The sequence below is a fragment of the Musca autumnalis genome, unplaced genomic scaffold, assembly GCF_047663935.1.
Source record: "Musca autumnalis isolate F117 unplaced genomic scaffold, ASM4766393v1 scaffold_3, whole genome shotgun sequence".
Lineage (NCBI taxonomy): Eukaryota > Metazoa > Arthropoda > Insecta > Diptera > Muscidae > Musca > Musca autumnalis.
Window position 1 is genome coordinate 208,867,029 of NW_027411866.1, and position 26,748 is coordinate 208,893,776.

The window sequence follows — 26,748 nt, forward strand, 5'->3', positions numbered from 1 at the left end:
CAGGCTTCGGAACCATACATCAGCACGGGTAGTATCAGTGTTTTGTAAAGCGTTGTTTTTGTTTGACGAATTGTGGCTTTGTTTTTAAAGTGCTTACTTAAGCCAAAGTAGCATCTGTTATAGGAACCAACTTCAACAGTAGGTCCGTCGACAACATCAACTTTGTCTTCTCGCCGTTTACCGCCAGACCCACTTTAGCAGATTCTCCTTCGACCTCCATAAAGGTATCGGTTACTTCTTTTACTTATCGTCAGAGAAGTGGCATAACAGGGAGTCCCTAACGACAACCCAGATTCTTGGATTATGCGGATGACATCATCTGTCTTCTCTCTCCCAAGATGTCCAACATGCAGTCAAAATAAGAAGACCCGTAGAGACTGGCTGCCAATGTTGGACTTGAGATTTACACCAAGAAAACTAAGCCCATGACAATTTTCAACACCAGTACACAAAACATCATGCTACAAGGTCAAGAAATTGAGTACGTCCATAGCTTCTGCTATCTAGGGAGCACTGCAGCAACGAGAGGTGTTGCAGAATCGGACGTAATCAATAGGCCAACCAAACGAGAATAGCATTCGGACTACTGTAAGGTGTCTGGAGGTGCTCACATATATACAAGAAAACCAAGCTTAAAGTCGATTCTGCCGTACGGCACACAATGGTTCAGTAATCGATTTTCCTGGCCAAAAATCAAAATTTTGTTTTGTAACAGATATTTAATTTCTATATGGGATTCGATAGTAAACATATTGGAACTAAGGAAACTAAAAAATTAGGTCAAAATATTGGAAGGTGCGGGCGTGTGGTGCCCCTAAAGACGAACATTTTTCCAATTTTTGAGAAATACGTAATTTTTGAAAACTTCTGGAGAAAGAAATAGCTATTTCTGGGAAACTATAACATAAATTGCGTTCACTGTTTTTTTGTTAGGTAGGTAGGATTGTGGCCTTTAAAAATAAATTAAACAAATTACCGTGGCGTTTACACAACATGAGCTATTTTATTTTTCCTCAGGTACTAAATTTTATGAAATTCCAAATTTTAGTGGACTAGAACTTTTGTGGAACAACATGGAACAATGTTCTATTTCCACAGAAATATGCCCGAAAGTCTCTTCTTTTAGCCCATATATACTTTTGTTCACGTCCCTTTCCGTCCGTTTAACACTTTTTTAAATTTATTGAAATTACATGGGTAAAAATGTGTGTTTTTCCATACCAATTCCCATATGAATTATAGCTTTTTTACACAAATTAAAATTTTTTTGGAGTATATGAGTTTTCATATGAGTTATATAAGTTTTATGAACACCCAAGGAGCATTTTATTTTAATTTTTGAAAAAATTTAAATTTTTTCCATTTTTTAATGTGAAAAATTTGTAAAAAAAAAATTTTAATTTTATTTCGAAAAATTTTTTTAATTTTTTTTTTTGCATTTTTATAGTTTATTTATTGGCGTTTGACCATCTTTAATATATAAGAAGATATAAAAAGACAAAAGCACTGATATTTTGATGAAAAATAGTAAAAAAATTCAAAAGTTTAATTTTGACATTGAATTCCTCTGCAACTACCAGACCGAATTTGACCGCTTATAATTCACCGGAAAGCTGATTGTGTTATCTGTCTAACAAAAAAAGAATTGTGAAAATATCTCTATCCGATCAAAAGTTACAGAATTTTTACCAGGAAAAAACGATTCTGAACCACTGTGCGGCAGTGAAACCCACATTGTGTCTTATACCACCACGTAAAAGTTCCAGTTATTCGTAAACAAATGCTTGAACATTATATGTAGGATATTTTGGCCCAACGCCATAAGTAACATAGAGGAGTTATCGGAAGTTGTGGACCGAAGTATGGAGTATTTGCCAACAGTTGGTCCGATCTCAATAGACGCATTGCGCGTCGACACCATCAGTTTGGTTTTCTCGCCAGACCCACTTTAGCAGATTCTCCTTCGACCTTCATAAAGATATCGGTTACATCTTTTACTGAACGTCCCATGATGTCCATATCATCAGCATAAGCAAGTAACATGTGGCTATTGGTGTTGATTGTGTCACTTCTTTTGACGTTTGCCTCTCGTATAACCTTTTCTAGGAGGATGTTGAAAAGATCACACGAAACGCTGTCTCCTTGCCTGAAACCTCTTTTGGTACAAAACTCTTCGGAGAGGTTCTTTTCTATTTTAACTGAAGATCTTGTGTCAGTTAGAGCCATTTCGGTCGAAGGCTGCTTTATAATCTACAAAAAGGTGGTAGGTGTCGATTTGCATCTCTTGGGTCTTCTCCAGGATTTGCCGCAGGGTTAATATCTGGTCAATGGTGGACTTGCCATGTCTAAAGCCTCATTGGTATGGTCCAATTATTTCGTTGACAATGGGCTTTAGTCGTTCGCACAATATCCCTGACACTATCTTGTAGGCGATAAGGAGAAGACTTATGCCCCTATAGTTGGAGCATAAAGTCTTATCTCTTTTCTTATGGACGGGACACAGTATGCTCAGGTTCCAATCGTCTGGTACGCGTTCTTCCTGCCAGATGGAGCTATCTAGTTGATGCATACACCTTATCAGCGTGTCGCCTCCGGTTTTAAACAACTCGGCTGGTAGGCCATCAGCTGCTGCTGCCTTATTATTCTTCAGCCGGTTTATAGCTGTCTTTACCTCATCTTGGCCGGGTGGTATACATTTAATACCATCTTCTGGGATTGGATCTGTGGTATCTTCGTCGACATCGCTTCTATTGACACCAACAGTTTGGAAAAATGCTCTTTCCATATCCTTAGCACACTATCTATGTATATCAGTTAACAGAATACCTTGCTGGTCTCTTCAGGAGGATGTGCCAGTTCCAAAGCCATCAGTTTGATGTTTCACTCTTTGGTAGAATTTTCGGGCTTCATTCTGGCTCCTGTACATCTAAATTTTTTTACACTCCCGCTTTTTCATCTCTCTCTTTTTCCTGCGGAAAAGACGTTTCTCCCCTCTCCTTTTCTCCCGATACCTCTCTCGTGCGCTACGCGTTGCTACTGATTGTAAAGTAGCCCTATATGACGCATTTTTCTCTTCGGTAGCAGCACGACACTCCTGGTCATACCATGGATTCCTTGGTATCCAAGTACTGATTTTGCGGCTGTTTGCATGGAGTGGGCAATGTTTTGCCATTGTCCTGATATGTTTCTTGCAGCTACAAAGTCTATCAGCCTCATATGTTTCACTGTGGAGACTGAATTTCCCGACTGTTGGGCCAAAGATATTCTCCTTTCCAATTTGGCATTAATATCGCCTAGTATAATTTTAATGTCATGGGCAGGGCAACGGTCATAAGTTTCTTCTAAGCGCTCGTAAAATATATCTTTGGTCTGTTCGTCCTTGTCATCAGTGGGAGCATGAGCGCAAATAAAGCTGATGTTGAAGAATTTAGCTTTTAATCGAATTGCAGCGAGTCTTTCATTCACTGGGGTGAAGCTGGAGGCCAGATGTTTTAACCTCCGACCAACTACAAATCCGCAACCAAACTCATGCTTTGAGTCATGCCAGCTATAATACAGTGCGTCACCTTTACGTGTTGTTGTGACGCCTTTCCCGTTCCATCGTATTTCCTGTATGGCAGTAATGTCGTTCTTGTACTTTTCAAGTACATCTGCCAATGCGTAAACTGCACCTACTCTATAAAGAGTGCGAACATTCCAGTTGCAGATTCGCAGATCATGGTCCTTAAAACGTTTGCGGGGTTCGTCAACTTTAGAGGGGTGTGTTTTTCTTTTCTTTCGTTGTTTCATAGTAGACTGTTTTTTATAGGGGAAGGTTGCTAACCCGACGCCCAAACCCAAGTTTTTAACGTTCTTATGGTTGAACGCGCGGCACATGTTAGCCCACTACCTTTAACGGGTGTTAAAGGCAGTTCCCCACGTAACACCACGGGGAGGTCAGTGTCCACTTGAGATGAAAGAGGGACCAAGATAAATCCTGGGCTTTGCCATGTTAAAGCCGGTCAGAACCGTTCCTTGGTATCTTCCATCTCCTACCATTACAACCAAAGTTTCTGTGTGGAATGGTGGAATCATTTTGAGCTCTATTTACCCACAAAGTTGTCTGCCCATTAAGCTCTTGATATTATACACACTTTTATTATTTTCCCACAATAAAATCCATTTCCAAAATTGCCACCTCTATCCAATTGCGTGTACGTAAGTCCATTCATATGTTTTATATTTTATCGTGATATATGACAATATTTATTGATTGGTCCACAATAATGTGGTTGCCATTAAAATGGGTAATAATTTAATGATTATACATTCGAACAGAAAAAAACACACCATAGCATTTCTATTAACAATATGCCGAGAATTGACCATTGATGCCCATGGCGTAATATTGTGAATTGTGTGAATGGTAATTTAAAATTATTTGTCATAAACTGATGTAGGCAATTTTATTAATGCCTCTGGGATAATGGATTCGATTTAATCTGCAATGCATTGTTGTCAAACTGGATATTTAAATTAAATTTAAAATAAATTTAACTAAAAACAACATTCAAATACTCCAACCAAAAGATTTAATTATTCAAAATAATTCGGAAAATTAGATTAGGAAGAACACTTAGGGCAGCAGAAAACGGCATTGATTGGCCTTAGCATCACAAACACATACTTGTATTGTCTATATATCCTGGACTTTGGCATGGTAAAACCGATCAGAACTATCCATTTGAAACACGTACAATTCCAAATCAATTTGTTTCGTTAAATATTATGATCGTTATACTTAACTGTGGGTTTTGTACAAAAATGATTTAATGTTACACACCTTTTGTCTGAAACTAACTTTTTATACCCTCAGCATTTATGCTAACGAGGGTATATATACTTTCATACGGGCAAAATGTGCCTCATCGAAATAATGGTTTTAGAACCCAAGTATGTTTGGACGAAATGTGTTTCAGACAATTTGGAGTCGATTGAGCAATGTCCGTCCGTCTGTCTGCATGTCTGGCTGGCTGGAGCGCTCGATAACTCTCGAACGGATGAACCGATTCGGTTCAAATTTTTGCTTTCGTAATATTTTGCTCAAACTTCATTTATGTTCGAAGATCGGTCCACTCCTTCCGGTACCTCCCACACAAAAGTTCGAAAATGTTCTGAAAATTTGTGCGCACGATATCTCTTGAAGGGAGAAACCGATTTGGTCCATACTTTGCACATCCTAAAATGTGTACCAGACTTAGATATGGGTTCAATACGGATTCAATCGGTCTACTCCTTCGGGTACCTCCCACACACAATTTCGGAAAAGTTCAGGTTAGGACCTGCTCTCGAATCGATTTGATTTTTGTTTTAGTAACTTGTATTCACTGCCCCCCATACAACGGTGCAAGATTCATTAGGGGCAAGTTCATACTTCCTGAGAAAATAGCATTAAAGTTGCAAACAACCTCTATGACACCGAGTGATGTGGTTGGAGCGCAAGATAACTCTAGAACGGATCTGCCGATTCGGTCTAACATTTGGCCTTAGTAATATTTTTTCCAAACATAGTTAAAGTTCGAAGATAAGCCATATAGGTCCACTCCTTCAGGTACCTCCCCACAAAAGTTCAAAAATATTCGGAAAAATTTTTCGTACGGTAACTCTTGAAGGTAGTGGCCGAATTGGTCCATACTTTACACATCCTAATATATCAACCAGATATAGATCAGGTTAAAATATGGACTATATTTGTCCACTCCATCCGGTAACTCCCACACAAAATTTCGAATTTTTTTGGGAAAATTTGTTTCAATACACACAGGCTGAGGGTTTATCTCTGACGGCAAAGCCGACTGATCCTTTTTTACTTGTTTGTTTTGCTAAGGCCATCTTTTATTGATACAAATCTTATGACAGCAGAAATCGTATACAGCATGACTTACTGCTAATTGAATATAAATAAACGTGTGACCAAGCGCCACCTACTCCATTCAAGTATAAAGCTGCAGGTTAACTGCGAGCTGATATCAACTAACTTAACGAGTGCTTTTATAATTAATTGTATAAAGCCCCAAAATGTCAATTCAAAAAATGGGCAAATTAAAATTAATTGAAGACTTAAAACTAGAAGCTAAAACTAAGAACTAAAACTAAAAACTACTATATACAAATATTTACTAAACATCTACTGAGCCGTAATGTATACAGTGTCAGTAAAATTTATTGTGTTGAACCGTCGGTGGTAAAACATTAGATCATTTTCGGTGTTATACAATAAACCTTCTTCCGATAATTTTAATAATGCCACTGGTGGCAGGTGTTTGCCTACCAGAGGTGTATCTATGCCGGCGGGATGTTCCAGGAATCTTTGCACAAGCGCATTATCGACGTTCCGTGCTGTCTCTAGAAAGTTTAGGGCCCCCCTCACTAGGAACCTGTATATTCTTTCCATACCTGCCCTGTCGTAAACTGACCGACATAAAGGTCTTCTAAAAGATCCATCGGGTCTGATATATGGACACTTAGCAAGACAATAAGTAAGAATTGATCTTTCCCATATCCCAAGCATCTTCATCTAGCTCGACGAGATTACACACCAGACAGGAAAGACATAGGAGAAGATAGGTTTAATACATACATACATATGTTCCCACAACATCCATGAAGGGACAAGGGAGACTTCTCTCATATCAATGAGTGCACGCCGATTCATATTGGCTCAATGATATGGGACCTACAGTTTATCGCCGAGTCCTTACGACACCACTTGTAGAGAAGTGCTTCATGGCTGAAATACTCAGGAAATGTCGCCAGCATTACTGAGGGGCAATTTTGCCACCGTTGTACATTTGGTGTTGCTTGGTCTGGGATTCGAACCGCAGACCTTATGAGTGCAAGGCGGACGTGCTAACCATTGCACCACGGTGGCCCCCGATAGGTTTAATTACCGGCTTATATATTAGCAGTTTTATATTGTTACCAAGACCACTATTGTGTCGTAAAACTCCTTGATAGGCAAAATATATATTTTTGGCCCTGTCAAGGATGAAATCCACATGTCTGACAAACTCTAACCTTTCACAGAATATGACGCCAAGGTACCTTATCTTGTCTAAGACTTGAATGTCCTGACCCCCGATTTTAAGGACTGGCCGGAAGGATTTAAAATTAGGTTATACCACCTTTGATTTCCCTCTAAAGACTATGACTGAACATTTGCCCACATTCAGCCTGAGACCCCACTTGGAGAAATATCCCTGTAGGATCTCAAGGTGATCGTTAAGGCGAGAAGTAATTGTGCTGGCCCTCGCTCCAGATAAAGCCAGTATGACGTCATCGGCGTACAGTAGCTGCAAGCCTCCATCAGGGGGTTCAGGCATGTCGCTAACGAATATATTATATAGCATGGGATCCAAGAGATATCCCTGCGGAACCCCTGCTCTAACTGGTCGTTCATTCGAGAGCGAGTCTCCGACTTTGAACTTAAAGCTCCTACCCCTGAGAAAGCTTTCCACCAGCCTGCATGTTTGAGCATCAACACCGAGACTTTTTAATTTAAAAAGTATGCCGTCGTGACAGACCGAGTCGAATGCTCTGGCGAAATCCAGAGCAACTGCAATCGTTCCACGCCTCCTATCAAATCCACTCACTACATAGGACGAGAAGACCGAAAGTGCATGAGACGTCGAGAGACCTGACCTGAACCCAAATTGAAAGTCTTTGAGGATTCTCTTGTCTTCGACAAGAGCCCTCAGACGTTTCAAAATGAAGGACTCATAAAGTTTGCCAAAGGCAGACAGCATTGATATCGGCCTACAATTCCACACTTATCGGGCGGACATCCTTTTTTGAGAATGGGTACTACCATAGCCTGTTTCCATGCTGTTGGAAAGTAACCCAGATTCAGGCAGTGATTAAAAAGGATAGCTAAGAACGCAAACATAACATTTCCTGCCTTATTGAGAGCTGTGTCTGGAATTTTGTCAAACCACTTGATTTTTTTTGCTGGCCCACAGGCGAGAGCATTGCCGATGCAGCTAGGACGGACGAATCCGGCTTCCCCCACCTTTCAATGCTCGCAATTGCCGAACCGTCTGCAGTAAATGAGTTACAAAAGTTTTACAAAGGAGATCCATCGTCCATCCCCTCGATAGCTTGGTTAACCGAGATAAGGAAAGAACGGTCGGTCGGCCCTTCTATAGAATGTAGCACATCCTGCATATGGTCGGCCAAAGCTTCGGCTTTTAATCTATCGACATAGATGAACTCATTATTTGAGTCCCTCAGCTCTCCTACCGGATCCGTGGACTTAAGGCCAGCTGCTGCTTTGACCTGTCCAAAGGTTTTGTTCTCTACAGTGAATCCTTCGAGGAAGGTTTGATACCTCTCTCGCTGAAATATGCGAATTGAATTATCTATTATGTGGTCAATGTTCCGCTCTTAGAGTTGGGACTCGGGAGGGATCTTGTGTCCTTCTCATTGTCCTGCAAATTCTTTTACGCTCCCGAAGAAAACCCAAAATGCTTGGAGGGAGTTTTCCTAGGGATGTTCGTTTGGTATTTTTGTATTGGGACAGCCGCGTCGATTGCATCTGAAACTTACATACAATAACCTCTTAATAAAGGAGAACAACGTATAATAATTAAATTTTAGTTTAAGCATTCAATCGAACGGAAGATTCAGTTTTTTATATTAACGATATTTTCAACTGACAACATTCGCTCCCAATAACGTTTATCTCACTCTCACATTTTTTAAGTTCATTACAAAACTTTCAGGTTTCGACATTAACAAAATATTCAGGTCATAACATACACTCTCTGCAAATTTCAACTTAGAGGTAGTTTACACTATCTATCAATGTCATATGACACGAAATAAAAACATTCCATATTTACCCACGGAGGCAATGTGGAGACGTCGTTTTTTTACATTTTTACTGGTGTGGACGCACAGAGTAAATGGCGTAAGGAAAATCTCCAATATTACACATATTAGCGAATATATAACGATGGAAAATTTCATGTCATATGACATTTACATATAGTGTAAACTACCCCTTAGTTCTCTTTCGCACTCTCACATTTGTTAGCATCGTACAAAAGTTTTAGGTTTCAGTGAACGAGATATTCAGGTTGCAGAGAGCATATACTCTCTGCAAAATTCACTCTCACAGCTTGCCACTTTCGCGTTTGTTTCTAAGTCACCTATTAAAGTGATAGGCAATTAAGATAATTTTATTCTAAGATCTGACAATGAAAATGCAGTGAAATTTATAAATTGTTCTGCTCGCGAGCCAATTTTTGGTTATTCCGGACAAAAGTTATGTTGGTTTTATTTCGGATTTTAAGAAAGAGAATGTTAAAAAACGCTAATTAATAATGAGCACACCTTGCTACAAAAAAGTTCTCTCGAAGTGACTTCCGCGTGTAGATTGCATAATACATGTAAAATATTACTCAGAATGTAGTACTTAAAATTGATAAATTATTGAATACAAATCAACTTTTTTCAAAATAAAGACTCATTTACCGGTCATAAAATTAGATAAAATTTTTTGTGGGTCAAAACTTCATGGCGAATCAATTGAGACTAAAATCATACAGATTGGTATTATAGTTTCGATGTTACAGCCAAAATAAGCAAATACGAGGGCTGAACGATAACTATCTGGCCTAACAATGAAAACGTGGTTCTTTATCATCAAAATCTGTTTTATTGTTTTCTTATGTAGTCTCCAGCATGATTTATGCACTTTTTCGTGCGCTCAAACCAATTGGTGAATCCCTTTTTCCACTCCGATTGAGACACCTCCAAAACATGCTTTTTGAACACTTTTACAGCATCTTCAGGTACAAAAATCTTTGACCCCGCCTTTTTTATGTGCTGAAATTAAATGAAGTCATTGGATCCCCAGTCAGGGTTGTACAGCGGATGACCCATCAATTTGTCCGGTCAAATATGCGCTGATTTAAATTGATGTGTGAGACGTCGCGTTGTCATGATGCAGAACAATTCGTCTTGTCTTGTTCGTTTTTCGAATATCTCAGGGGACTTCAGGCGAACAAATTGTAGTGTAACACTCAGAATTAACCGTCCTACATTTCTAAAGCCGTATAGTCACCACGAGGCCAGTTTATCCGAAGAAACAGGCAACCTTTTGCTTCGAAATGCTTTTTACATGAACACCTTTCGTTGGATTTGGCCCGTTTTCGAAGACCCAGACGGCCGACTCTTGCTTTGTTTCGGGCTCCTAAGCATAGATCCTAGACGATCTGTGATGATCTTATAAACGTCGTTCGAAGCACCGCGATCGATTTTATGCACAATTTCTTTGAAACAATCCACAAGATCCTTTTTTTAAGCGATTGTCCAATTTTACTGGATCTAACGAGAAAAACCCATTTTACGGCCAGGTGTTTATGCAATATCAAATATTAATTGGTGGAGGAAATGTCCAAAGATGCCACTATCTCACGGTATATTTCTTTCTGGCATAACGGTAGATTTTGAGCGACCTTGACGATCTTCGTTTTTTGGCGAGGGTCGGCCACGATGATGGTCCTTTATCGACATACAAGTCACTCTAAACAACATATCACATGGTCGTACGACAGACTGTTCTGAGTACGTCTAGGCTAAAAACTGTCAAACTTTCTAAAGAAAATTGCAATTGGCGCCTGACAACAAGCGGTGTTGCCTAGGCCAGATAGTTTTCGTGCAGCCCTCGTATTTTGGTAAAAAAAATATTTTTTGTTTAAAACAAGTAAACAAGTATCAGTAGGCTTTGCCGACAGAGACATACCCTCAGCCTATGTGAATTGAAATTTTCATATACGGACAGGTGGAATGTATTTAAAGTCTTTTCTAATAACTTTTGGACCAGTATCGCTGCAAACAGGACCACAACGAACAGCATTGGTATGCATTTTCAAAGGATCTACAGACCCCCGACTGCACTTAGACACAAATGTTGAGCTTTTGTGGGGGTGGTACCCTAAGGAGAAGACCGATACGGGCCGAGACAAAGTAAATTTAAACAAAATATTAGGAGATCCAAAAGTTTAGACCAAATTGGTTGCCCCGTTCAAGCGATATCGTGCATACCATTTTAGTGAAATTTTTTAAACATTGGGGGGAAGTACCGGAAGTTGTGGGCCGGTATTGCCCATATTCGAACTGAAACTAAGTTTGGACAAAATATAACGAAGGCAAATTTTGGACCAAATCGTTTGATCAGTTGGAGAGTTATCGTGCTCTCCAGCCACTACATATGGTGCTATAACGAGAAGTATTGATTTGCCCCTGGAAAAAACTTTTACCTTCGTAATGGAGGCAGCGAATACAAATTGCTCCAACAAAAATTAAAGTGATTCGAGGATGTGTAAAGTATGGACCAAATCGGTCACTCTCTTCAAGAGTTATCGTGCGCAAAATTTTTTCGAACATTTTTGAACTTTTAAGGGAGGGGGGTGTGGTACCTGAATGGGTAGACAGAGAGGGCTTACCTTCTAACTGAAACTAAGCTTGAACAAAATATTATGAAGGCCAAAATTTGGATCGAATCGGCTGATCCGTTCAAGAACTATATTGCGTTCCAAACACTACACACGGCGTCACAGGTATTTTTGCATATTTCAGTCTATTTTCTCATTAAGTTTGGACTTACCCCAGATGAAAATTGTACCGTCGTATGGAGGGCAGTGAACACAAGTTGCTGCAACAAAAATCAAAGCGATTCGAGAGCAGGTCTTATACTGAACTTTACCGAAATTTTATGTGGGAGGTACCCGAAGGAGTGGACCGATTGAGTCCATATTAGAACCTTATCTAAGTCTGGTAGATATTTCATGATGTGCAAGTTATGGACCAAATCGGTTACTCACTTCAAGAGTTATTATACGCACCAATTTTCTGAACTTTTTTGGGGGAGCTACCGGAAGGAGTGGACCGATATAACCCATCTTCGAACTTAAACTAAGTTTGGACAAAATATTACGAAAGCCAAATTTTGGACCGAATCGGTTGATCCGTTCGAAAGTTATCGTGCGCTCTAGCTAGCCAGACAGGCAGACGGACGGACATGGCTGAATCAACTCCAAATTGTCTGGAACGGATTTCGTCCAAACATACTTGGGGTCTAAAACCATTATTTCGATGAGGCACATTTTGCCCGTATGAAAGTGTATATACCCTCGTTAGCATAAATGCAGAGGGTATAATAAATTTTGGTTTGAAAAAATAGTTGTCACATCACGGTGCTCTTGAAGCAAATTTAAATGGAAGGTGCTTGCATCTTGCATCAAAAGTTGACATTTTTAGGGGTGGTTTAGTTTTTCACGATTTTGCTTAGAAGCCGCAAGTCCTATCAAAATGGGACTAAAGAAAATGTTGGAGCTATGAAAATTCTCTAGACGATCAACATTTATGATTTGTTCTAAGGCTGTACCGTTTTTGAGATAAAGAAGCTCAGTTTACATTTTTATGTTTTTTGTTAGGGTTTCGCGATTTTGCTTGAATACGGCAAGACTTATCGATATGGGACCTGAGAAAATCCTAAAGCTGTGAAAATTCTCTACAAGACTAGCGTAAGTAACTTATCCTAGGCTGTACCATTTTTTAGATATATAAGTTTAAGTTGGAATATGCAGTCATGACATTGTTTATAAGGGGGCGACACAGAATTGAATTGAATTTGAATTGTCCCAATTTGAACTTTTATATCTCAAAAACGGTAAAACCAAAGAGAACACTACAAAGGTCAATCTTGTAGAGAATTTTCATAGCTACAACATTTTCTTTAGACCCATTTTGATATGACTTGCGGTTTCTAAGCAAAATCGTGAAAACCTAAAAAACCCTTAAAGCTGCCAACTTAAATCGCGTTTAATTTAAAAAGCGCTCCGGCGATTTTTTTTTATTTTTCTCATCTATGAACTTTGTAGTTTGTAGTTCCCAGGTGCAAGTACCTTCCATTTAAATTTGCTTCAAAAGCACCGTGACATGCATTCTAGGGTTGAAAGTATTGGAAAAAATCTAAAGAAGTACTTGTATTATTTTTCTTGAAACTCCCAAGAAAATGGGCGGATTTTGCTTTATCTACATTCACTTAGAAGGATTCACATTGAGGGAAATTATCGGGTTCTTGAGATAAATCATAAGGCTTCTTAGACGGAAGTAAACCGTTTAGTCTAAATGCATTTTTAAAATGTGCGTAAGTCAAATCAGGATATACGGGTGTATCTTTAATCAGGAGGGATATACCTGTATTGAATATTACCGAAACTACTTAGTTTTCAGTATAGAGTGAATATGCATCGATATTTGAATACAATCTTGTTATATACCAAAGTTTTGACGGGGGTTCTATTTAAATTAGCCAAATTTTTTACTTGAATTTTTGACTTTATTTTGCTTTCGTTGTAAAATATTAATCTTATTTAAATCCTAGTGAAAGACTAAGTGTACTCCAAACACATGAAACAAAATATAAACAAGTAAGAAAAGTCTATAGTCGGACGGAGCCGACCATGGGATACCCTATACCACTATCCCTAGACAATCGCTCTCCACGGAACATCTCTTCAATGATTGTGAAAATTTAATTTTCAAATATCAGAGATGTAATGTATAATACTTATGACTAAAACCAAAAAGTTATCTAGCAGGACAAAGACATTTTTGTAGCAGGAAAGGAACATTTGTTCACACAAACTAAAATGTAATGAAACCCACTTATGTAGTACTACTACTTCCGTTGTTTAACCGCTACGTTATTGAAATTTTTACCAATTTCACACAACAGTTTCATTTCATTTAACCCGCTAAGTATTATCTGATCTTCACGTTTGTACGCTTCTTCTTCATCATAAACTCAAACTTTGTTTAAAATTTTGCGGGTTATTATTTTGACCTACAGAGCCGCTACAAAATTGGTTAAAATTTTGTTTTTGGTCCATTTCATCCCCTGCACATTTCACGATCATCACCAAAAACTAATCATTTCTATTCAGGCCCGAACCCAACCTCCTTAAAAAATTCGTTACAATCGGTCCATAATTGCGGCCTTAAGATTGTTTACAATTTTTAATGGACGGACACACAGCGCTAAATCTCTTTATCTCGTTGAGATATGAATTTTAGCATACCAAATAAAGGGTCTAGGACGAATATTTCGTGGTGTTACATAAACTTTTGGAGAGACAATATGTAGCATGGGATAAAAATACACAGAACTCATTATATATTAGGCAGTAGGCCCGTTATCTAGCAAACACTTTATTGCAATTTACATCAGAGGAAAGGTCAGTATTTTTTCCATATGTAGGCTACTTTGCGAAATATATGTCCTCAAGGAATTAAAATATCGACCATAAATAAAATTTTTATATTTTTCATACAAAAGTAATGGTCCATTTCACCCGCTAAAGAATATCAGATCATCATTCAAAATTGTAGGCATCTTTTTCGACCTATACTCTTAACCGGTGCAAAATTTCGTGACTATTGATGTATAATTGCGACTTCTAGCGAGTTTATTATTACACTACAAACAAATAACGGAATATGTTAGGCTGTAACTCTGTTATCTGATCATGCACACCAACATAATTGGCATCAATTGAAAGGTCAAGCGTTCCACTTTCAAGTATATCTCACTTGTCCGGAATGTCACATCCAGGAATTAAGATATAAGCTGTATATTAAAAAGTTTCACAATTTTCACACAAATGTTTTGGTCCATTTAACCCTCTAAATATTATCCGATCGCCATCTCAAATTGCAAGCTTCTCGTTTGTGATATACTCTTACCTTATTTAGAATTACGCGTTGATCGGACTATTATTGAGACCTACAGAGCCGCTAGAAAATTGGATAAATATTATGTTTTTGGTCCATTTCACCCGCTAAATATTTCACGATCATCACCAATAAGAATAGGGATCTATTCTGATCTGAACCCGACCTCCATACAAAATTTCGTGACGATCGGTCCATAATTGCGGCCTGGAGCGTGTTTACAATTTATAATGGACAGACGGACGGACGGACGGACACATATCTCAAAATCGCTTTATCTCGTCGAGATATGAATATTGGTATACCACATTGGGGGTCTCCGACGAATATTTCGCGGTGTTACATGAATTTTTACCAAAACAAACTTATATTACCCTTTTCCACATTGTGGTATAGGGTATAAAAACTTCAGGCAGTGTAAGTACCATTAAAAGTGGAAAAAAATTTTAGTCCAATACTGACAGACATATCTACAAGTATGTATAATTGGGCGTAATGATAACGTAACAATATTCCAACACTCTTTTATTTGGAGTACCACAGTATCTGAAATAGAAATTGCATGCCAGGTTATACTGACATTATTTATTTGGGATTATTCCGTATAAACCTTGATTTTGTTGGTTTAACAATATGATATGAACCTTCCTGCGGAAACCACAACAGGAGAACAATACAAAATATGTATACCTACAATTTTTAAAATCTTCCCCAATGCCATATTTGATTATTTTACTTACATGAAATCCCTACAATATAAAACCAAACAATTGAAAATTATCCCTTTGAGAAAGCCTTTTGTATGAACACAACTAATTTTTAGTTGATCCCCATTGTACAATGGGGAAACAATTCTACAGAATAATGTGTGCATGTATTAGTTACGCACAATTACGCAAAATAGTTCGTTCGTTCGTCCGTTTGTTCAGCCAATGGTTAATTGAAATCATTGAATGGTGGAAATTACCAAAACCAAACATTTATGTGGTATTTATATTCACTTTGAAAGGGAGGGGGAAACTATAATTTTATGGCTTTAAATACATATTTGAATATAGGAAACAAAATTGAAAAACAATGGCCCATATTATTACAAATGCTAATGCGGCTTTGTTTGCTTTTATAGAATTTAACATGCTCCTTCATTTTACAAACACGTTTAAATATAGCTAAAATGCTTTATGCTCTCTTGATAAAGAAAATAAAGGGAAGGATATATAACAAAATCTTTAACAACACACAATGTTATGCCTGCAACTTGAATTCATCCATAAAATGCATTTGAGTGCAATCAGGTGAGAAACAAACACATTTGTTGATGCATGCATGCTTCGCATAACATTGTCTTCAGATGTTATCCGCATGAAAAATTACAATATTGATGCCGATGAAAAGAGCCACTTAACTATTTTGTGCCACATGATTAAATCTTTTCATAAATGTTATTAATATGCAGTTTAAATTTTACACATATTCTACATGAATAAAGCATAACCTTAAATACGAAATTGTATTGCAGACGAACTGATAATATACTTGCGATGTTTACATATTAGGTGGATATAACTAGTCATTCGGTAGAACTTTCAAATTTGCCATGTACTCAATATTGCTGTATAGGGGAAAATAACAAAGGGCGAACTTGAATAAAGAAACGAATTAAACAGGAAAATGATAGGTTTGTCCAAATGCGAATAAAAATGCAACGGAAAAATAAAACAAGTAAAAGAAGGCTATAGTCTGACAGGGTCGACCGATACCCCACTCCACTACCCCTGAGCACTTAGTAATAGGTATTATTATCCTTATTTTATAATGGATAGACGGGCCGTTTCAGCCACATATACATACTTGCTTCTTAAAAAAATTAAAATTTGCATTAGAAACAAGTAATCTCTTCGTTGGGTTCGAAAGGCCTAACGTTTTATACTCTCCAACACAAGTGTACTACAGTAAAACACTATGTATCATTTTTTGAGTCATGGCTTATTAACCACATTCGGACACCACAGCGTGATAGAAGACCAAAAATAAGAAGTCACTTGTATCGGCGTTTTTCCCTATCACTTCAACTTTCTCGGTTATGGGCCCACAGAGACCTGAAGCTTTCATGTAAAAAAGTATCATTTTGTCAGGCACATATCTTCTATACCTCTTCGAATTTGGTATTACTCGCGGAGCCAAAGTTTGTTTTTTTATGTTCTAGAAAATTGTTTACTGAAATCTTAGGTAAATTTTTGTAGTTAACTAAATCATTTATTTTTGAGCGGTTCGGTATCTGTTGACCAGAATAGGAGAAAAAAGTATAAAAATCTAATATTTTCGAAAGTTTTTGGGTATTTTCGCTTTTAAGAACCCTTCATAGGCATTTCAAATGCTTCAAAAAGTTGTTTGCTGATATCTTTGCTACAATATTGTTGTTACTTGTTTTCTTGAACGGTTTAGTATCTAGGGAGCGAAAACCGAGAAATGAGCATAAAAATCGCATTTGTTTAGCTATTTTGGCCATTAAGAACAGTTTCTACAGAGTTCGTATGTTCTAGAATGTTGTCTATTGAGATCTAAAGAACATTTTAATCGTTTGCTTCAATTTTGATCGGTTTGATATCTGCAGACTAAAATCCGAGAAAAAATATAATGGAAAGTTGACCTTGACGATTTTGACCTTGAAGATGAAGTTGAATGGATTTTATGTGTTCCTAATTATTATTCTTTAGGACGAGAGCTACAACCTTGCCTCCACGAGTAATCCCAAATTCCAAGCGGTTTAGAAGATATGTGCCTAACAAAGTGATTCCTTTTGACATCAAAGCCTCAGGTCTTTGGGGGCCCATAACCACGAAAGTTGAAGTGATAGGTAAAAACGCCGGGACACGTGTCTTCTGATTTTTGGTCTTCCATCACGCTGCGGTGTCAAAATATGGTAACACAAAAATAATTATGGTAAATAATTTTCAAATCGCATAGAGAAATGGAACAATTAGTTTCCTTTCGTTTATAAAAGATCTTCCGCAACATCAAGGCTTGTTCCTTATTCTTTGTATGCGGAAAAGATATACAAAACAAATACATAATATTTAATAATGGTGAACACTGAACATTTTGCTGTACTTATGCAATATTAATCAATGTTTATTTTTATTTAAGTGCAGTTCGTAACACTTTCGATTTTCAAAAATATATCTCACCCTTACACATCAACAACGAGCCAAACTTTTTGAGGCATTTTAATTAAAGGCTTTCTGTCCTCAGAAGTTAAAAAAAAAACATTAATGTAAAAAAAAACCCAAGACCAAGTTTAGTGCCATTTAGTACTTTTCGTAGTCTTATAGTAGGTACTTCCAATACCAAATCAGCCCTCAGCGACCTCATGCTAAATTTCAGAATTTGTACGCATTTCCAAAAAATCTCCTTATATTATCGTCCATGCAATAGCAAAATGGTACCAAATTTATTACCTTTCGTACACCTGGGTATAACATTTAAAAAATACCCTTCTTATATTAACCATATATACAAACCGCGATTCTCATTTCCAGCTCTACCAGTTCCCCAAATCCAATTATAGTTCTTTAAATATAAATAAAAAAATCCTGCTATATTATACCAAATTTTCTACCACTTAATGTTTTTCATAGTATGCATTTAAAAGGCCATCTCTATATCTTTAACCCACATACCAACAGTGACGCTAAGAATAAATTTTAGAATTCCAGCTCTGTTCGAATACACAATACAACATTTAGAGAGCTTAAGTACTTTTCGTAAATGTATGGTACGTTTATCTTAAAACATGTTCATATACCAACGTTACACACAAATACTCACCCTACCTTCAAAAACTGCAGATTACAGCTCTGTCTCTACACCCAACAACAAATTAAGAATTATTTATGGTACAAATCTCGACAGCCACATATCTCACTGCACTACACTAACAGTAATATAAATAATAACAGTAATCTTTATTCCAAATCGCTGTATTCGTTCGTCGAATACCATTTTCTAAAAAAAAAACTTACTACCATTTAGTACTCTTCGTACCCATAAGTACGATTATCCAAAACTACCTCAATCCTTCACTTCAACAATAATCTTAATTGCAAATTTCAGGATTCCAGCTCTATACGTTCACCCAAATCCAAGTTGTACCAAATTTAGTACTTTTCGTACTCGTACCTAAATCCTACGCTTCGACGGTAATCTTAATTCCAACTATCAGGATTCCTGCTCTATTTGTTCATCCAAATCCAAATTGTACTAAATTTAGTACCATATAGTACTCTTCGTTCCCATAAGTACGAATTTTCAAAACTTCCTTATTCCTACATTCCAACAGTTATACTAATTCCAAATCTTATCTAAATCTCAGATCCAAATTGTACAAAATTTTAAAACTACCAGAATCTTACATACCTATTAGTACTTTTCGTACCCAAGAGTACGAATTTCTAAAACTACTTCAATCCTACAATCCAAATGTAATTTTAATGCCAAATTTCAGGATTTCAACTCTATCTGTACACCCACGTGTAAGATGTACTAACTTAAGTACATTTTAGTATTTTTCGTACACAAAAGTACGAATTTCCAAACCCATTTCTTTATATCAACACCACTTCCCAACCTTGATTTCCACACCAAATTTCAAGATTCTAGCTGTATCCGTTGAAAATATATAATTTGTGCCAAATTTAGTAACTTTTAGTACTTTTCGAACACTTATAGTTTGAATTTCCATCAGTGGTCATAGTACCAAATTTCAGAATTCTATCCTTCCCGCTTGCCTAATACAAAGGGTACCCAATTAGACAAAATTTAAACTTTCTGGCTTCAGCGGCTTCTTCTGGGCGATGATATGCCAGTCACCCACTCACTCACTCACTAAGCTCTGTTATATATTAAGATTAATACCACTTTTTGTAAACAAGGTTTAATACCAATGAGCCATTTTATAGTCCGTTCCTTTGGACGATGTATGTACAATAGGGCGACCCAGTTCATTGTTGTGGCTAAAAAAACGAATTCTACAAAAAATTATTAAAACACGGCCAGATTTTCATATTGCTCCAATATGCATATATGGCCAGTTATAGGTAATTTGGGCCCTATAATTTAGCTAATATAATAATTCAGGCCGATTTTAAAAACATTTTTTTAGGATTTTTTCAACCTAAAGCGATTTTCTGAAAATTCGCCTTTGGGCCCCAAACAAATGGAATTAAAGATTAGTCAGTGGTCACGGGTTATCGTTAACCGATCGTCACAAATTCTTGTAGAAATTTCATTTTGATCACAACAATGAACAGGTAAAACTTTTTCATCGATTGGACAATTGCGGCCTCGTGTAATTTTAATAGTCAGCTCATTTTTCGAAGAATCTTTCTCTCAAACACACTAAGGACAGCAACACTGCTTGCGCAAATACAAGATGTCGGAACCATACATTACCACGTGTAGTATCAGTGTTATGTAGAATATTCTTTTAAACTGCTTACTTCAGACAAAGTAGCATCTGTTGGTCAATACTATTCTTCATTAATTTTTTTCTCAACTTCACATTTGGCCCGAGTCTATGTGCGTCGATAGCACCAACATGGTCTTGTCGCCGTTAGTTCATTACCTTTTAGTTTATTTCTTTTACTGATCGCCCTTTGATGTCAATGTCGTCACCATAAGCAAGTAACTGTATCATTTCCTTTAGCGCTCTTTGTCTGATACTTTTTTTGGAACTAAACTGTTCGCAAAGTTTCTTTCTTATATTAACCGAGGACCTAGTATCAGTTAATGCCATCTTACAAAGCGCGAAAGCGAAAGACTTTTGAAGGATGCTTTTTAATCGACAAAGAGGTAGTAGGTGTCGATCTGCATCTACTGGGTCTTCTCCAGGATTTGTCGCAGGGTAAATATCTAGTCAAAGGTGATTTTTCAGGCTTAAAGCCGCATTGGTATGGCCCAATTATTTCGTTGACCATAGGCTTTAGCCGTTCCCACAATATTCCGGAAACTATCTTATAAGCAATAGGAAGCAGACTTATGCCACTATAGTTTGAGTACACACTCTTATCTCCCTTCTTGTGGACGGAACACAGAATTATCAGGTTGCAATCGTAGGGTACGTAGGGTAGGAGGCATATTCCTTACCAGCGTGTCGCCTCCGGTGTTGAACAGCTCGGCTTGTAGGCCATTGCCTCCTACCGCCTTATTATTCTTCAGCCGGTTTATTGCTGTCTTTAGGTCATCTTGGCGGGACGGTATAAATTCAATACCATCTTCGAGGATTGGATCCATGGTATTTGCGTCGTCTTCTCTACCAACAAAAATGCTCTCTCTATATCCTGAGCACACTATATGTATATGTTACCAAACATCATCTCCATAGGATGATTCGCCTGTACCAAAGCCATCAATTTGATGTTTCACTCCTTGGTGGCATTTTCGGACATCATTCTGGCTCCTGTATATCTCGAGTTTTCACACTTCCACTATCAGCCCTATTCCATTGTCATACGTTTTACTGTGGGTACTGAATTCACCTGCTGTGGGGCCAAAAGCTAATGTTAAACAAGTAAGTACGCCATTTAGTTCGGTCCGGCCGAACTTTTATACCCTTCCCGATGATCTGTGTTGAAGAAAGTAGGAACAATACGTATCCCTTCCATTATGAAAGTACTAAGCTCTTCATCTTATTCATTGCAGGAGCAGAATATTTTAACTGCAAATACTCCCTTTAAAAAAGCTGTGTGTCATCGGTGTTCTTTGTATTCTTTTTCAACACACGATATTAAATTACAGTAATGTCCATATCTACATTAGGCAATTTTCAGTTTGTCGGTGAGAAAGAGTGTTGAGAGGCAAAGGGTTACCATATACCTCACCTCCCTCTCCGCCAAACTGACAATTGCCGCAAAGAAAATTGCCTAATATAGATATGGACAAAATCTAATTCAAACTGACAATTGTCGCAAGGAAAATTGCCTAATGTAGATATTGACAATCTCAGGTTTGAAAATTTGAAAAAAAAATTGAAATACACAAAACTAGGAAATATCGCCTATACTAAACCCAGATAAACAAGGATAGGATTTTGCGAGAAAGTTTTCTATATTATGGGAACACAAAATTCCAACTAACAACAGATTTCGTAGCAAAATGTGACTATGATGTACAAAAAATCTTAAATCTTAACCATATACGAGGAAAATACCAAAACAAAGACCTATACTGTCTGATTTTTATTTTGTACCTGTCATTTTAATTATTCCGTTTAATTAATGTGACTAAACTTTCAAAATACCGAAAATCGGGAGGTACGAAGCCTGGATACCAAATTACAGCTATTTCGGTGGGATATTGAGGTCACATCTTTCAAAATACCGAATATCGGCGCTACATGAAGGCGTGGACCTATAACGAAAAATTTCAGTTGGAAAGTTTCGTACCCCCAACGAAGGCTAAATACTGTAATATATTTGGGGCCACAACCTTTAAAATACCAAAAATCGGGAGGTACCGTTCCATAGTGGATGCGCCAAACGACAAAAATCATTTAAAACAAATATTTCAATTTTTTCGAAACTCAACCTATTTTTCCCATTTTTCGTGGTTCTTAAGGAGAACAAGTAAGCAAGGGCTATAGTCGGGACGGGGACAACCATGTGATACCCTACACCACTACCCCTGTGCATGAGTTTTTCACTGGTAAACATTTCTTTTAGGGAACATAATCCGACTACCACCAAACATAATATGCCTCTTTCATTCTGGGAGCCCCATAAGCAACCAAAATTTCGTGACCATCCGATCAAAATTACGACCTGTAGCGTGATTGCAAAAAATGGATGAATTGGATGCATTACCGACTATTGTGGTAGCTCCCTTGTTTGACCACCTTCGACAACCTACTTTACACCAATGTAAATGTAATATTTTCTTCATCCATTGACAGGATTTGCCGTTGGAATACCCCTACTCGAAGTCGATATATTCACAAAGAATAAAACTTTGAATTTGTCTCCACATAAGTTTTTCCCCATTCCGACCCCTAACTATTATCCGACTATCACCAAAATCAATAGGCTTCTTCTTCTGGGGGGCCCCCATCTACCCCCAAAATTTCGTGATTTACTTACTTACGTACTTAGCTGGCCCATTACAGAACTTTTGTTCCATAGACCGAACTAAGAAAAGATCCCCAATTCTCTCTGTTTAGTGCTTCGCTTTTTGGAATACGGCGCCTTGTCATCTCTTCATCCACTTGTTTCATCCTATTCTTTGGCCTGCCAATTCTGTCTCGAACGAAGCCAACGCAATCGCTGCATCTCGATACGTTTAACTATACTGATGTCGTTGTATATCAGATACAGGTCGTGGTTCATACGACGTCGATATTCACCGTCAACGCAGATCGTTCCGTAGATCTTTCGAAGAATTTTTCTCTAAAACACGCCAAGCACTGCTTATCTGCTTGCGCAAGTACCCAGGCTTCGGAACCATACATCAGCACGGGTAGTATCAGTGTTTTGTAAAGCGTTATTTTTGTTTGACGAGTTGTGGCTTTGTTTTTAAACTGCTTACTTAAGCCAAAGTAGCATCTGTTGGCCAATACAATTCTTCATTTTATTTCACAACTGATGTCGTTTGTTGTGTTTATGGCGTTGCCGAGGTATACAAAGTCTTTTAGTACCTCAAAATTATAGGAACCAACATCAACAGATGGTCCGATCCCAATGGACGCATTACGCGTCGACACCATCAGTTTGGTATTCTCGCCGTTTACTTTAGAAGATTCTCCTTCGACCTTCATAAAGTTATCGGTTACTTCTTTTACTGTTCGTCCCATGATGTCTATATTATCAGCATAAGCAAGTAACACTTGGCTATTGGTGTAGATTGTGCCACTTCCTTTGACGTTTGCCTCTCGTATAACCTTTTCCAGCAGGATGTTGAAAAGATAACACGAAAGGCTGTCTCCTTGCCTGAAACCTCGTTTGGTACAAAACACTTTGGAGAGGTTCTTTCCTATTTTAACTGAAGATTTTGTATCAGTAAGAGTCATTTTACAAAGCCGAATGAGCCTTGCGGGGATACAAAATTCAGACATTGCTCGGAATACCTTTGAACGTAGCGGGCTGTCGAATGCTGCTTTATAATCGAAAAAAAGGTGGTAGGTGTCGATCGGCATCTCTTGGATCTCCTCCTGGATTTGCCGCAGGGTAAATATCTGGTCAATGGTGGACTTGCCAGGTTTAAAGTCGCATTGGTATGGTCCAATTATTCGTCGACCGTGGGCTTTAGTCGTTCGCACAATATCCCTGACACTATCTTGTAGGCGATAGGGAGAAGACTTATGCCCCTATAGTTGAAGCATAAAGTCTTATCTCCTTTCTTATGGACGGGACACAGGATGCTCAGGTTTCAATCGTCGGGTACGCGTTCTTCATGCCAGATGGAGCTAACTAGCTGATGCATACACCTTATCAGCGTGTCGCCTACGGTTTTAAACAGCTCGGATGGTAGGCCATCAGGTCCTGCTGCCTTATTATTCTTCAGCCATCATCTGGGATTGGATCTGTGGTATTTTCGTCGACTTCGCTATTATTGGATAACAACAGTTTGGAAACAGGCTCTTTTCACATCCTAAGCCAGTTCCAAAGCCATCAGTTTGATGTTTCACTCTTTGGTAGAATTTTCGGACTTCATTCTGTCTCCTGTACATCTCGATTTGTTCACACTCCCGCGTTTCCATCTCACTCTTTTTCCTGCGGAAAGACGTTTCTCCTCTCTCTCCTCTTCTCCCGATACCTCTCTCGTGCGCTACGCGTTGCTAATGATTGTAAAGTAGCCCTATATCCGCATTTTTCTCTTCGGTAGCAGCACGACACTCCTGGTCATACCATGAATTCTTTGGTGGAGGTCTCTGGTATCCTAGTACTGATTTTGCGGCTGTTTGCATGGAGTGGGAAATGTTTTGCCATTGTCCTAATGTGTTATCGGGACGAGGAGTACTTTGATTAAGCAGTTGGGCCAGTTGAGTCGAATATGCTGTGGCTATCTGTTGTGATTGCAGCTTACCGATGTCCAACTTCCGTGTTGTGTCTGTTCACACTTTGTTTGCTACGTTTAATCTGGTACGTACCTTTGCAACGATCGCAACGATCGTACATCCAACACGCTTGATGCATGTCTTCCATCTATCACAACGTGATCAATTTCATTTCTCTTTCTTTGATCTAGCGACAGCCAGGTGCCCTTATGAATATCGAGATGCTTAAATCTGGTACTGCTAACTAACATGTTTCTTGCAGCTGCAAAGTCTATCAGCCTCATACCATTATCAGATGTTTCACTGTGGAGACTGAATTTCCCGACTGTTGGGCCAAAGATATTCTCCTTTCCAATGTTGGCATTAAAATCGCATAGTATAGTTTTAATGTCACGGGCAGGGCAAGGGTCATAAGTTTCTTCTAAGCGCTCGTAAAATATATCTTTGGTATGTTCGTCCTTGCCTTCAGTGGGAGCATGAGCGCAAATAAAGCTGATGTTGAACAATTTGGCTTTTAATCAAATTGCAGCGAGTCTTTCATTCACTGTTGTGAAGCTGGAGACCAGATGTTTTAACCGCCGACCAACTACAAATCCGCAACCAAACTCATGCTTTGTGTCATGGCAGCTATAATACAATGCGTCACCTTTCTGTGTTGTTGTGACACCTTTGGTATTTCCTGTATGACGGTAAACTGCACCTTCTCTATAAAGAGTGCTAACATTCCAGTTGCAGATTCGAAGATCATGGTGCTTAAAACGTTTACGGGGTTCGTCAACTTTAGAGGGGTTTGTTTTTCTTTTCTTTCGTTTTTTCATAGTAGGCTGTTTTTTTCTAGGGGAGGGTTACTAACCCGACGCCCAAACCCAAGTTTTTAACGTTCTTATGTGTGAACGCGCGGCACATGTTGGCTCACTACCTTTAACGGGTGTTAAAGGCAGTGACACCGCGGGGAGGTCAGTGTCCACTTGAGATGAAAGACGTACCAAGATAAATCCTGGGCTTTGCCATGCTAAAGCCGGTCAGGACCATTCCGTGGTAACCTCCATCCACTACGTCACCCAAACAAAAAAAAAAATTAGAAATTAATCGGATCAAAAATAGGGGTTGCATAAAATTCCCCTGTCTTCTTATAACCAACTACATTTAGTTGCTATGCTAAGTTAAATTGATGCAAATTGCAATGATATACTCGTGTTGAAAATTGTGTGCTACCGTTGGTCAATAGTACATGGAATAAAACCAGGTATGTATGTATGTGTGAATGTATATATAGCCAAAACGGTATATGTATCCATTATAAAATAAAGGAAATGACACCTAACGTTATCAGTAATGGCGGTGTATGTATGTGCTATATCTCTGTTATGTTATCGTGTATATCAACTTATGTATGTATGACCGGACGGCAAAAATATGTCGCAATAATAGGAAAAGTTGTGCCCAGGGGAAGTGGTGTAGGGTATCACATGGTCGACCTCGTCCGACTATAGCCCTCTCTTTCTTATTTCGATTTGTTTACTCCATCGAAGCTTTGGCCGTCCAGTTCTGAAAGTACCGCCATGCGGCCCGTATTAGTACCCCTTTTAGCGGCTTCATCATCGCTCATTCTTGTGACATGACCTAGCCAACGCAATCGCTGTATCTCGTTAACTATAGAGCTGTGCCTAATGAAACATTTAGTTCACTGCGCAGTTCCAATGACCCACATCCTTTTTATCAACAAAAGTTACACATAGATGCAGACGATACCATCAATTGGCCTTGTCGACCTTTACTGCCAGACTCACTTTAGCAGATTCTCTTTCGACCTTCTTAAAGGTAGCAGTTAATTATTTTAATGAGACTATTGGTGTATATTGTGTCATTTCTTTTAGCGTATACATCTCGTATAACCTTTTCCAGCAGCACGTTGAAGAGAT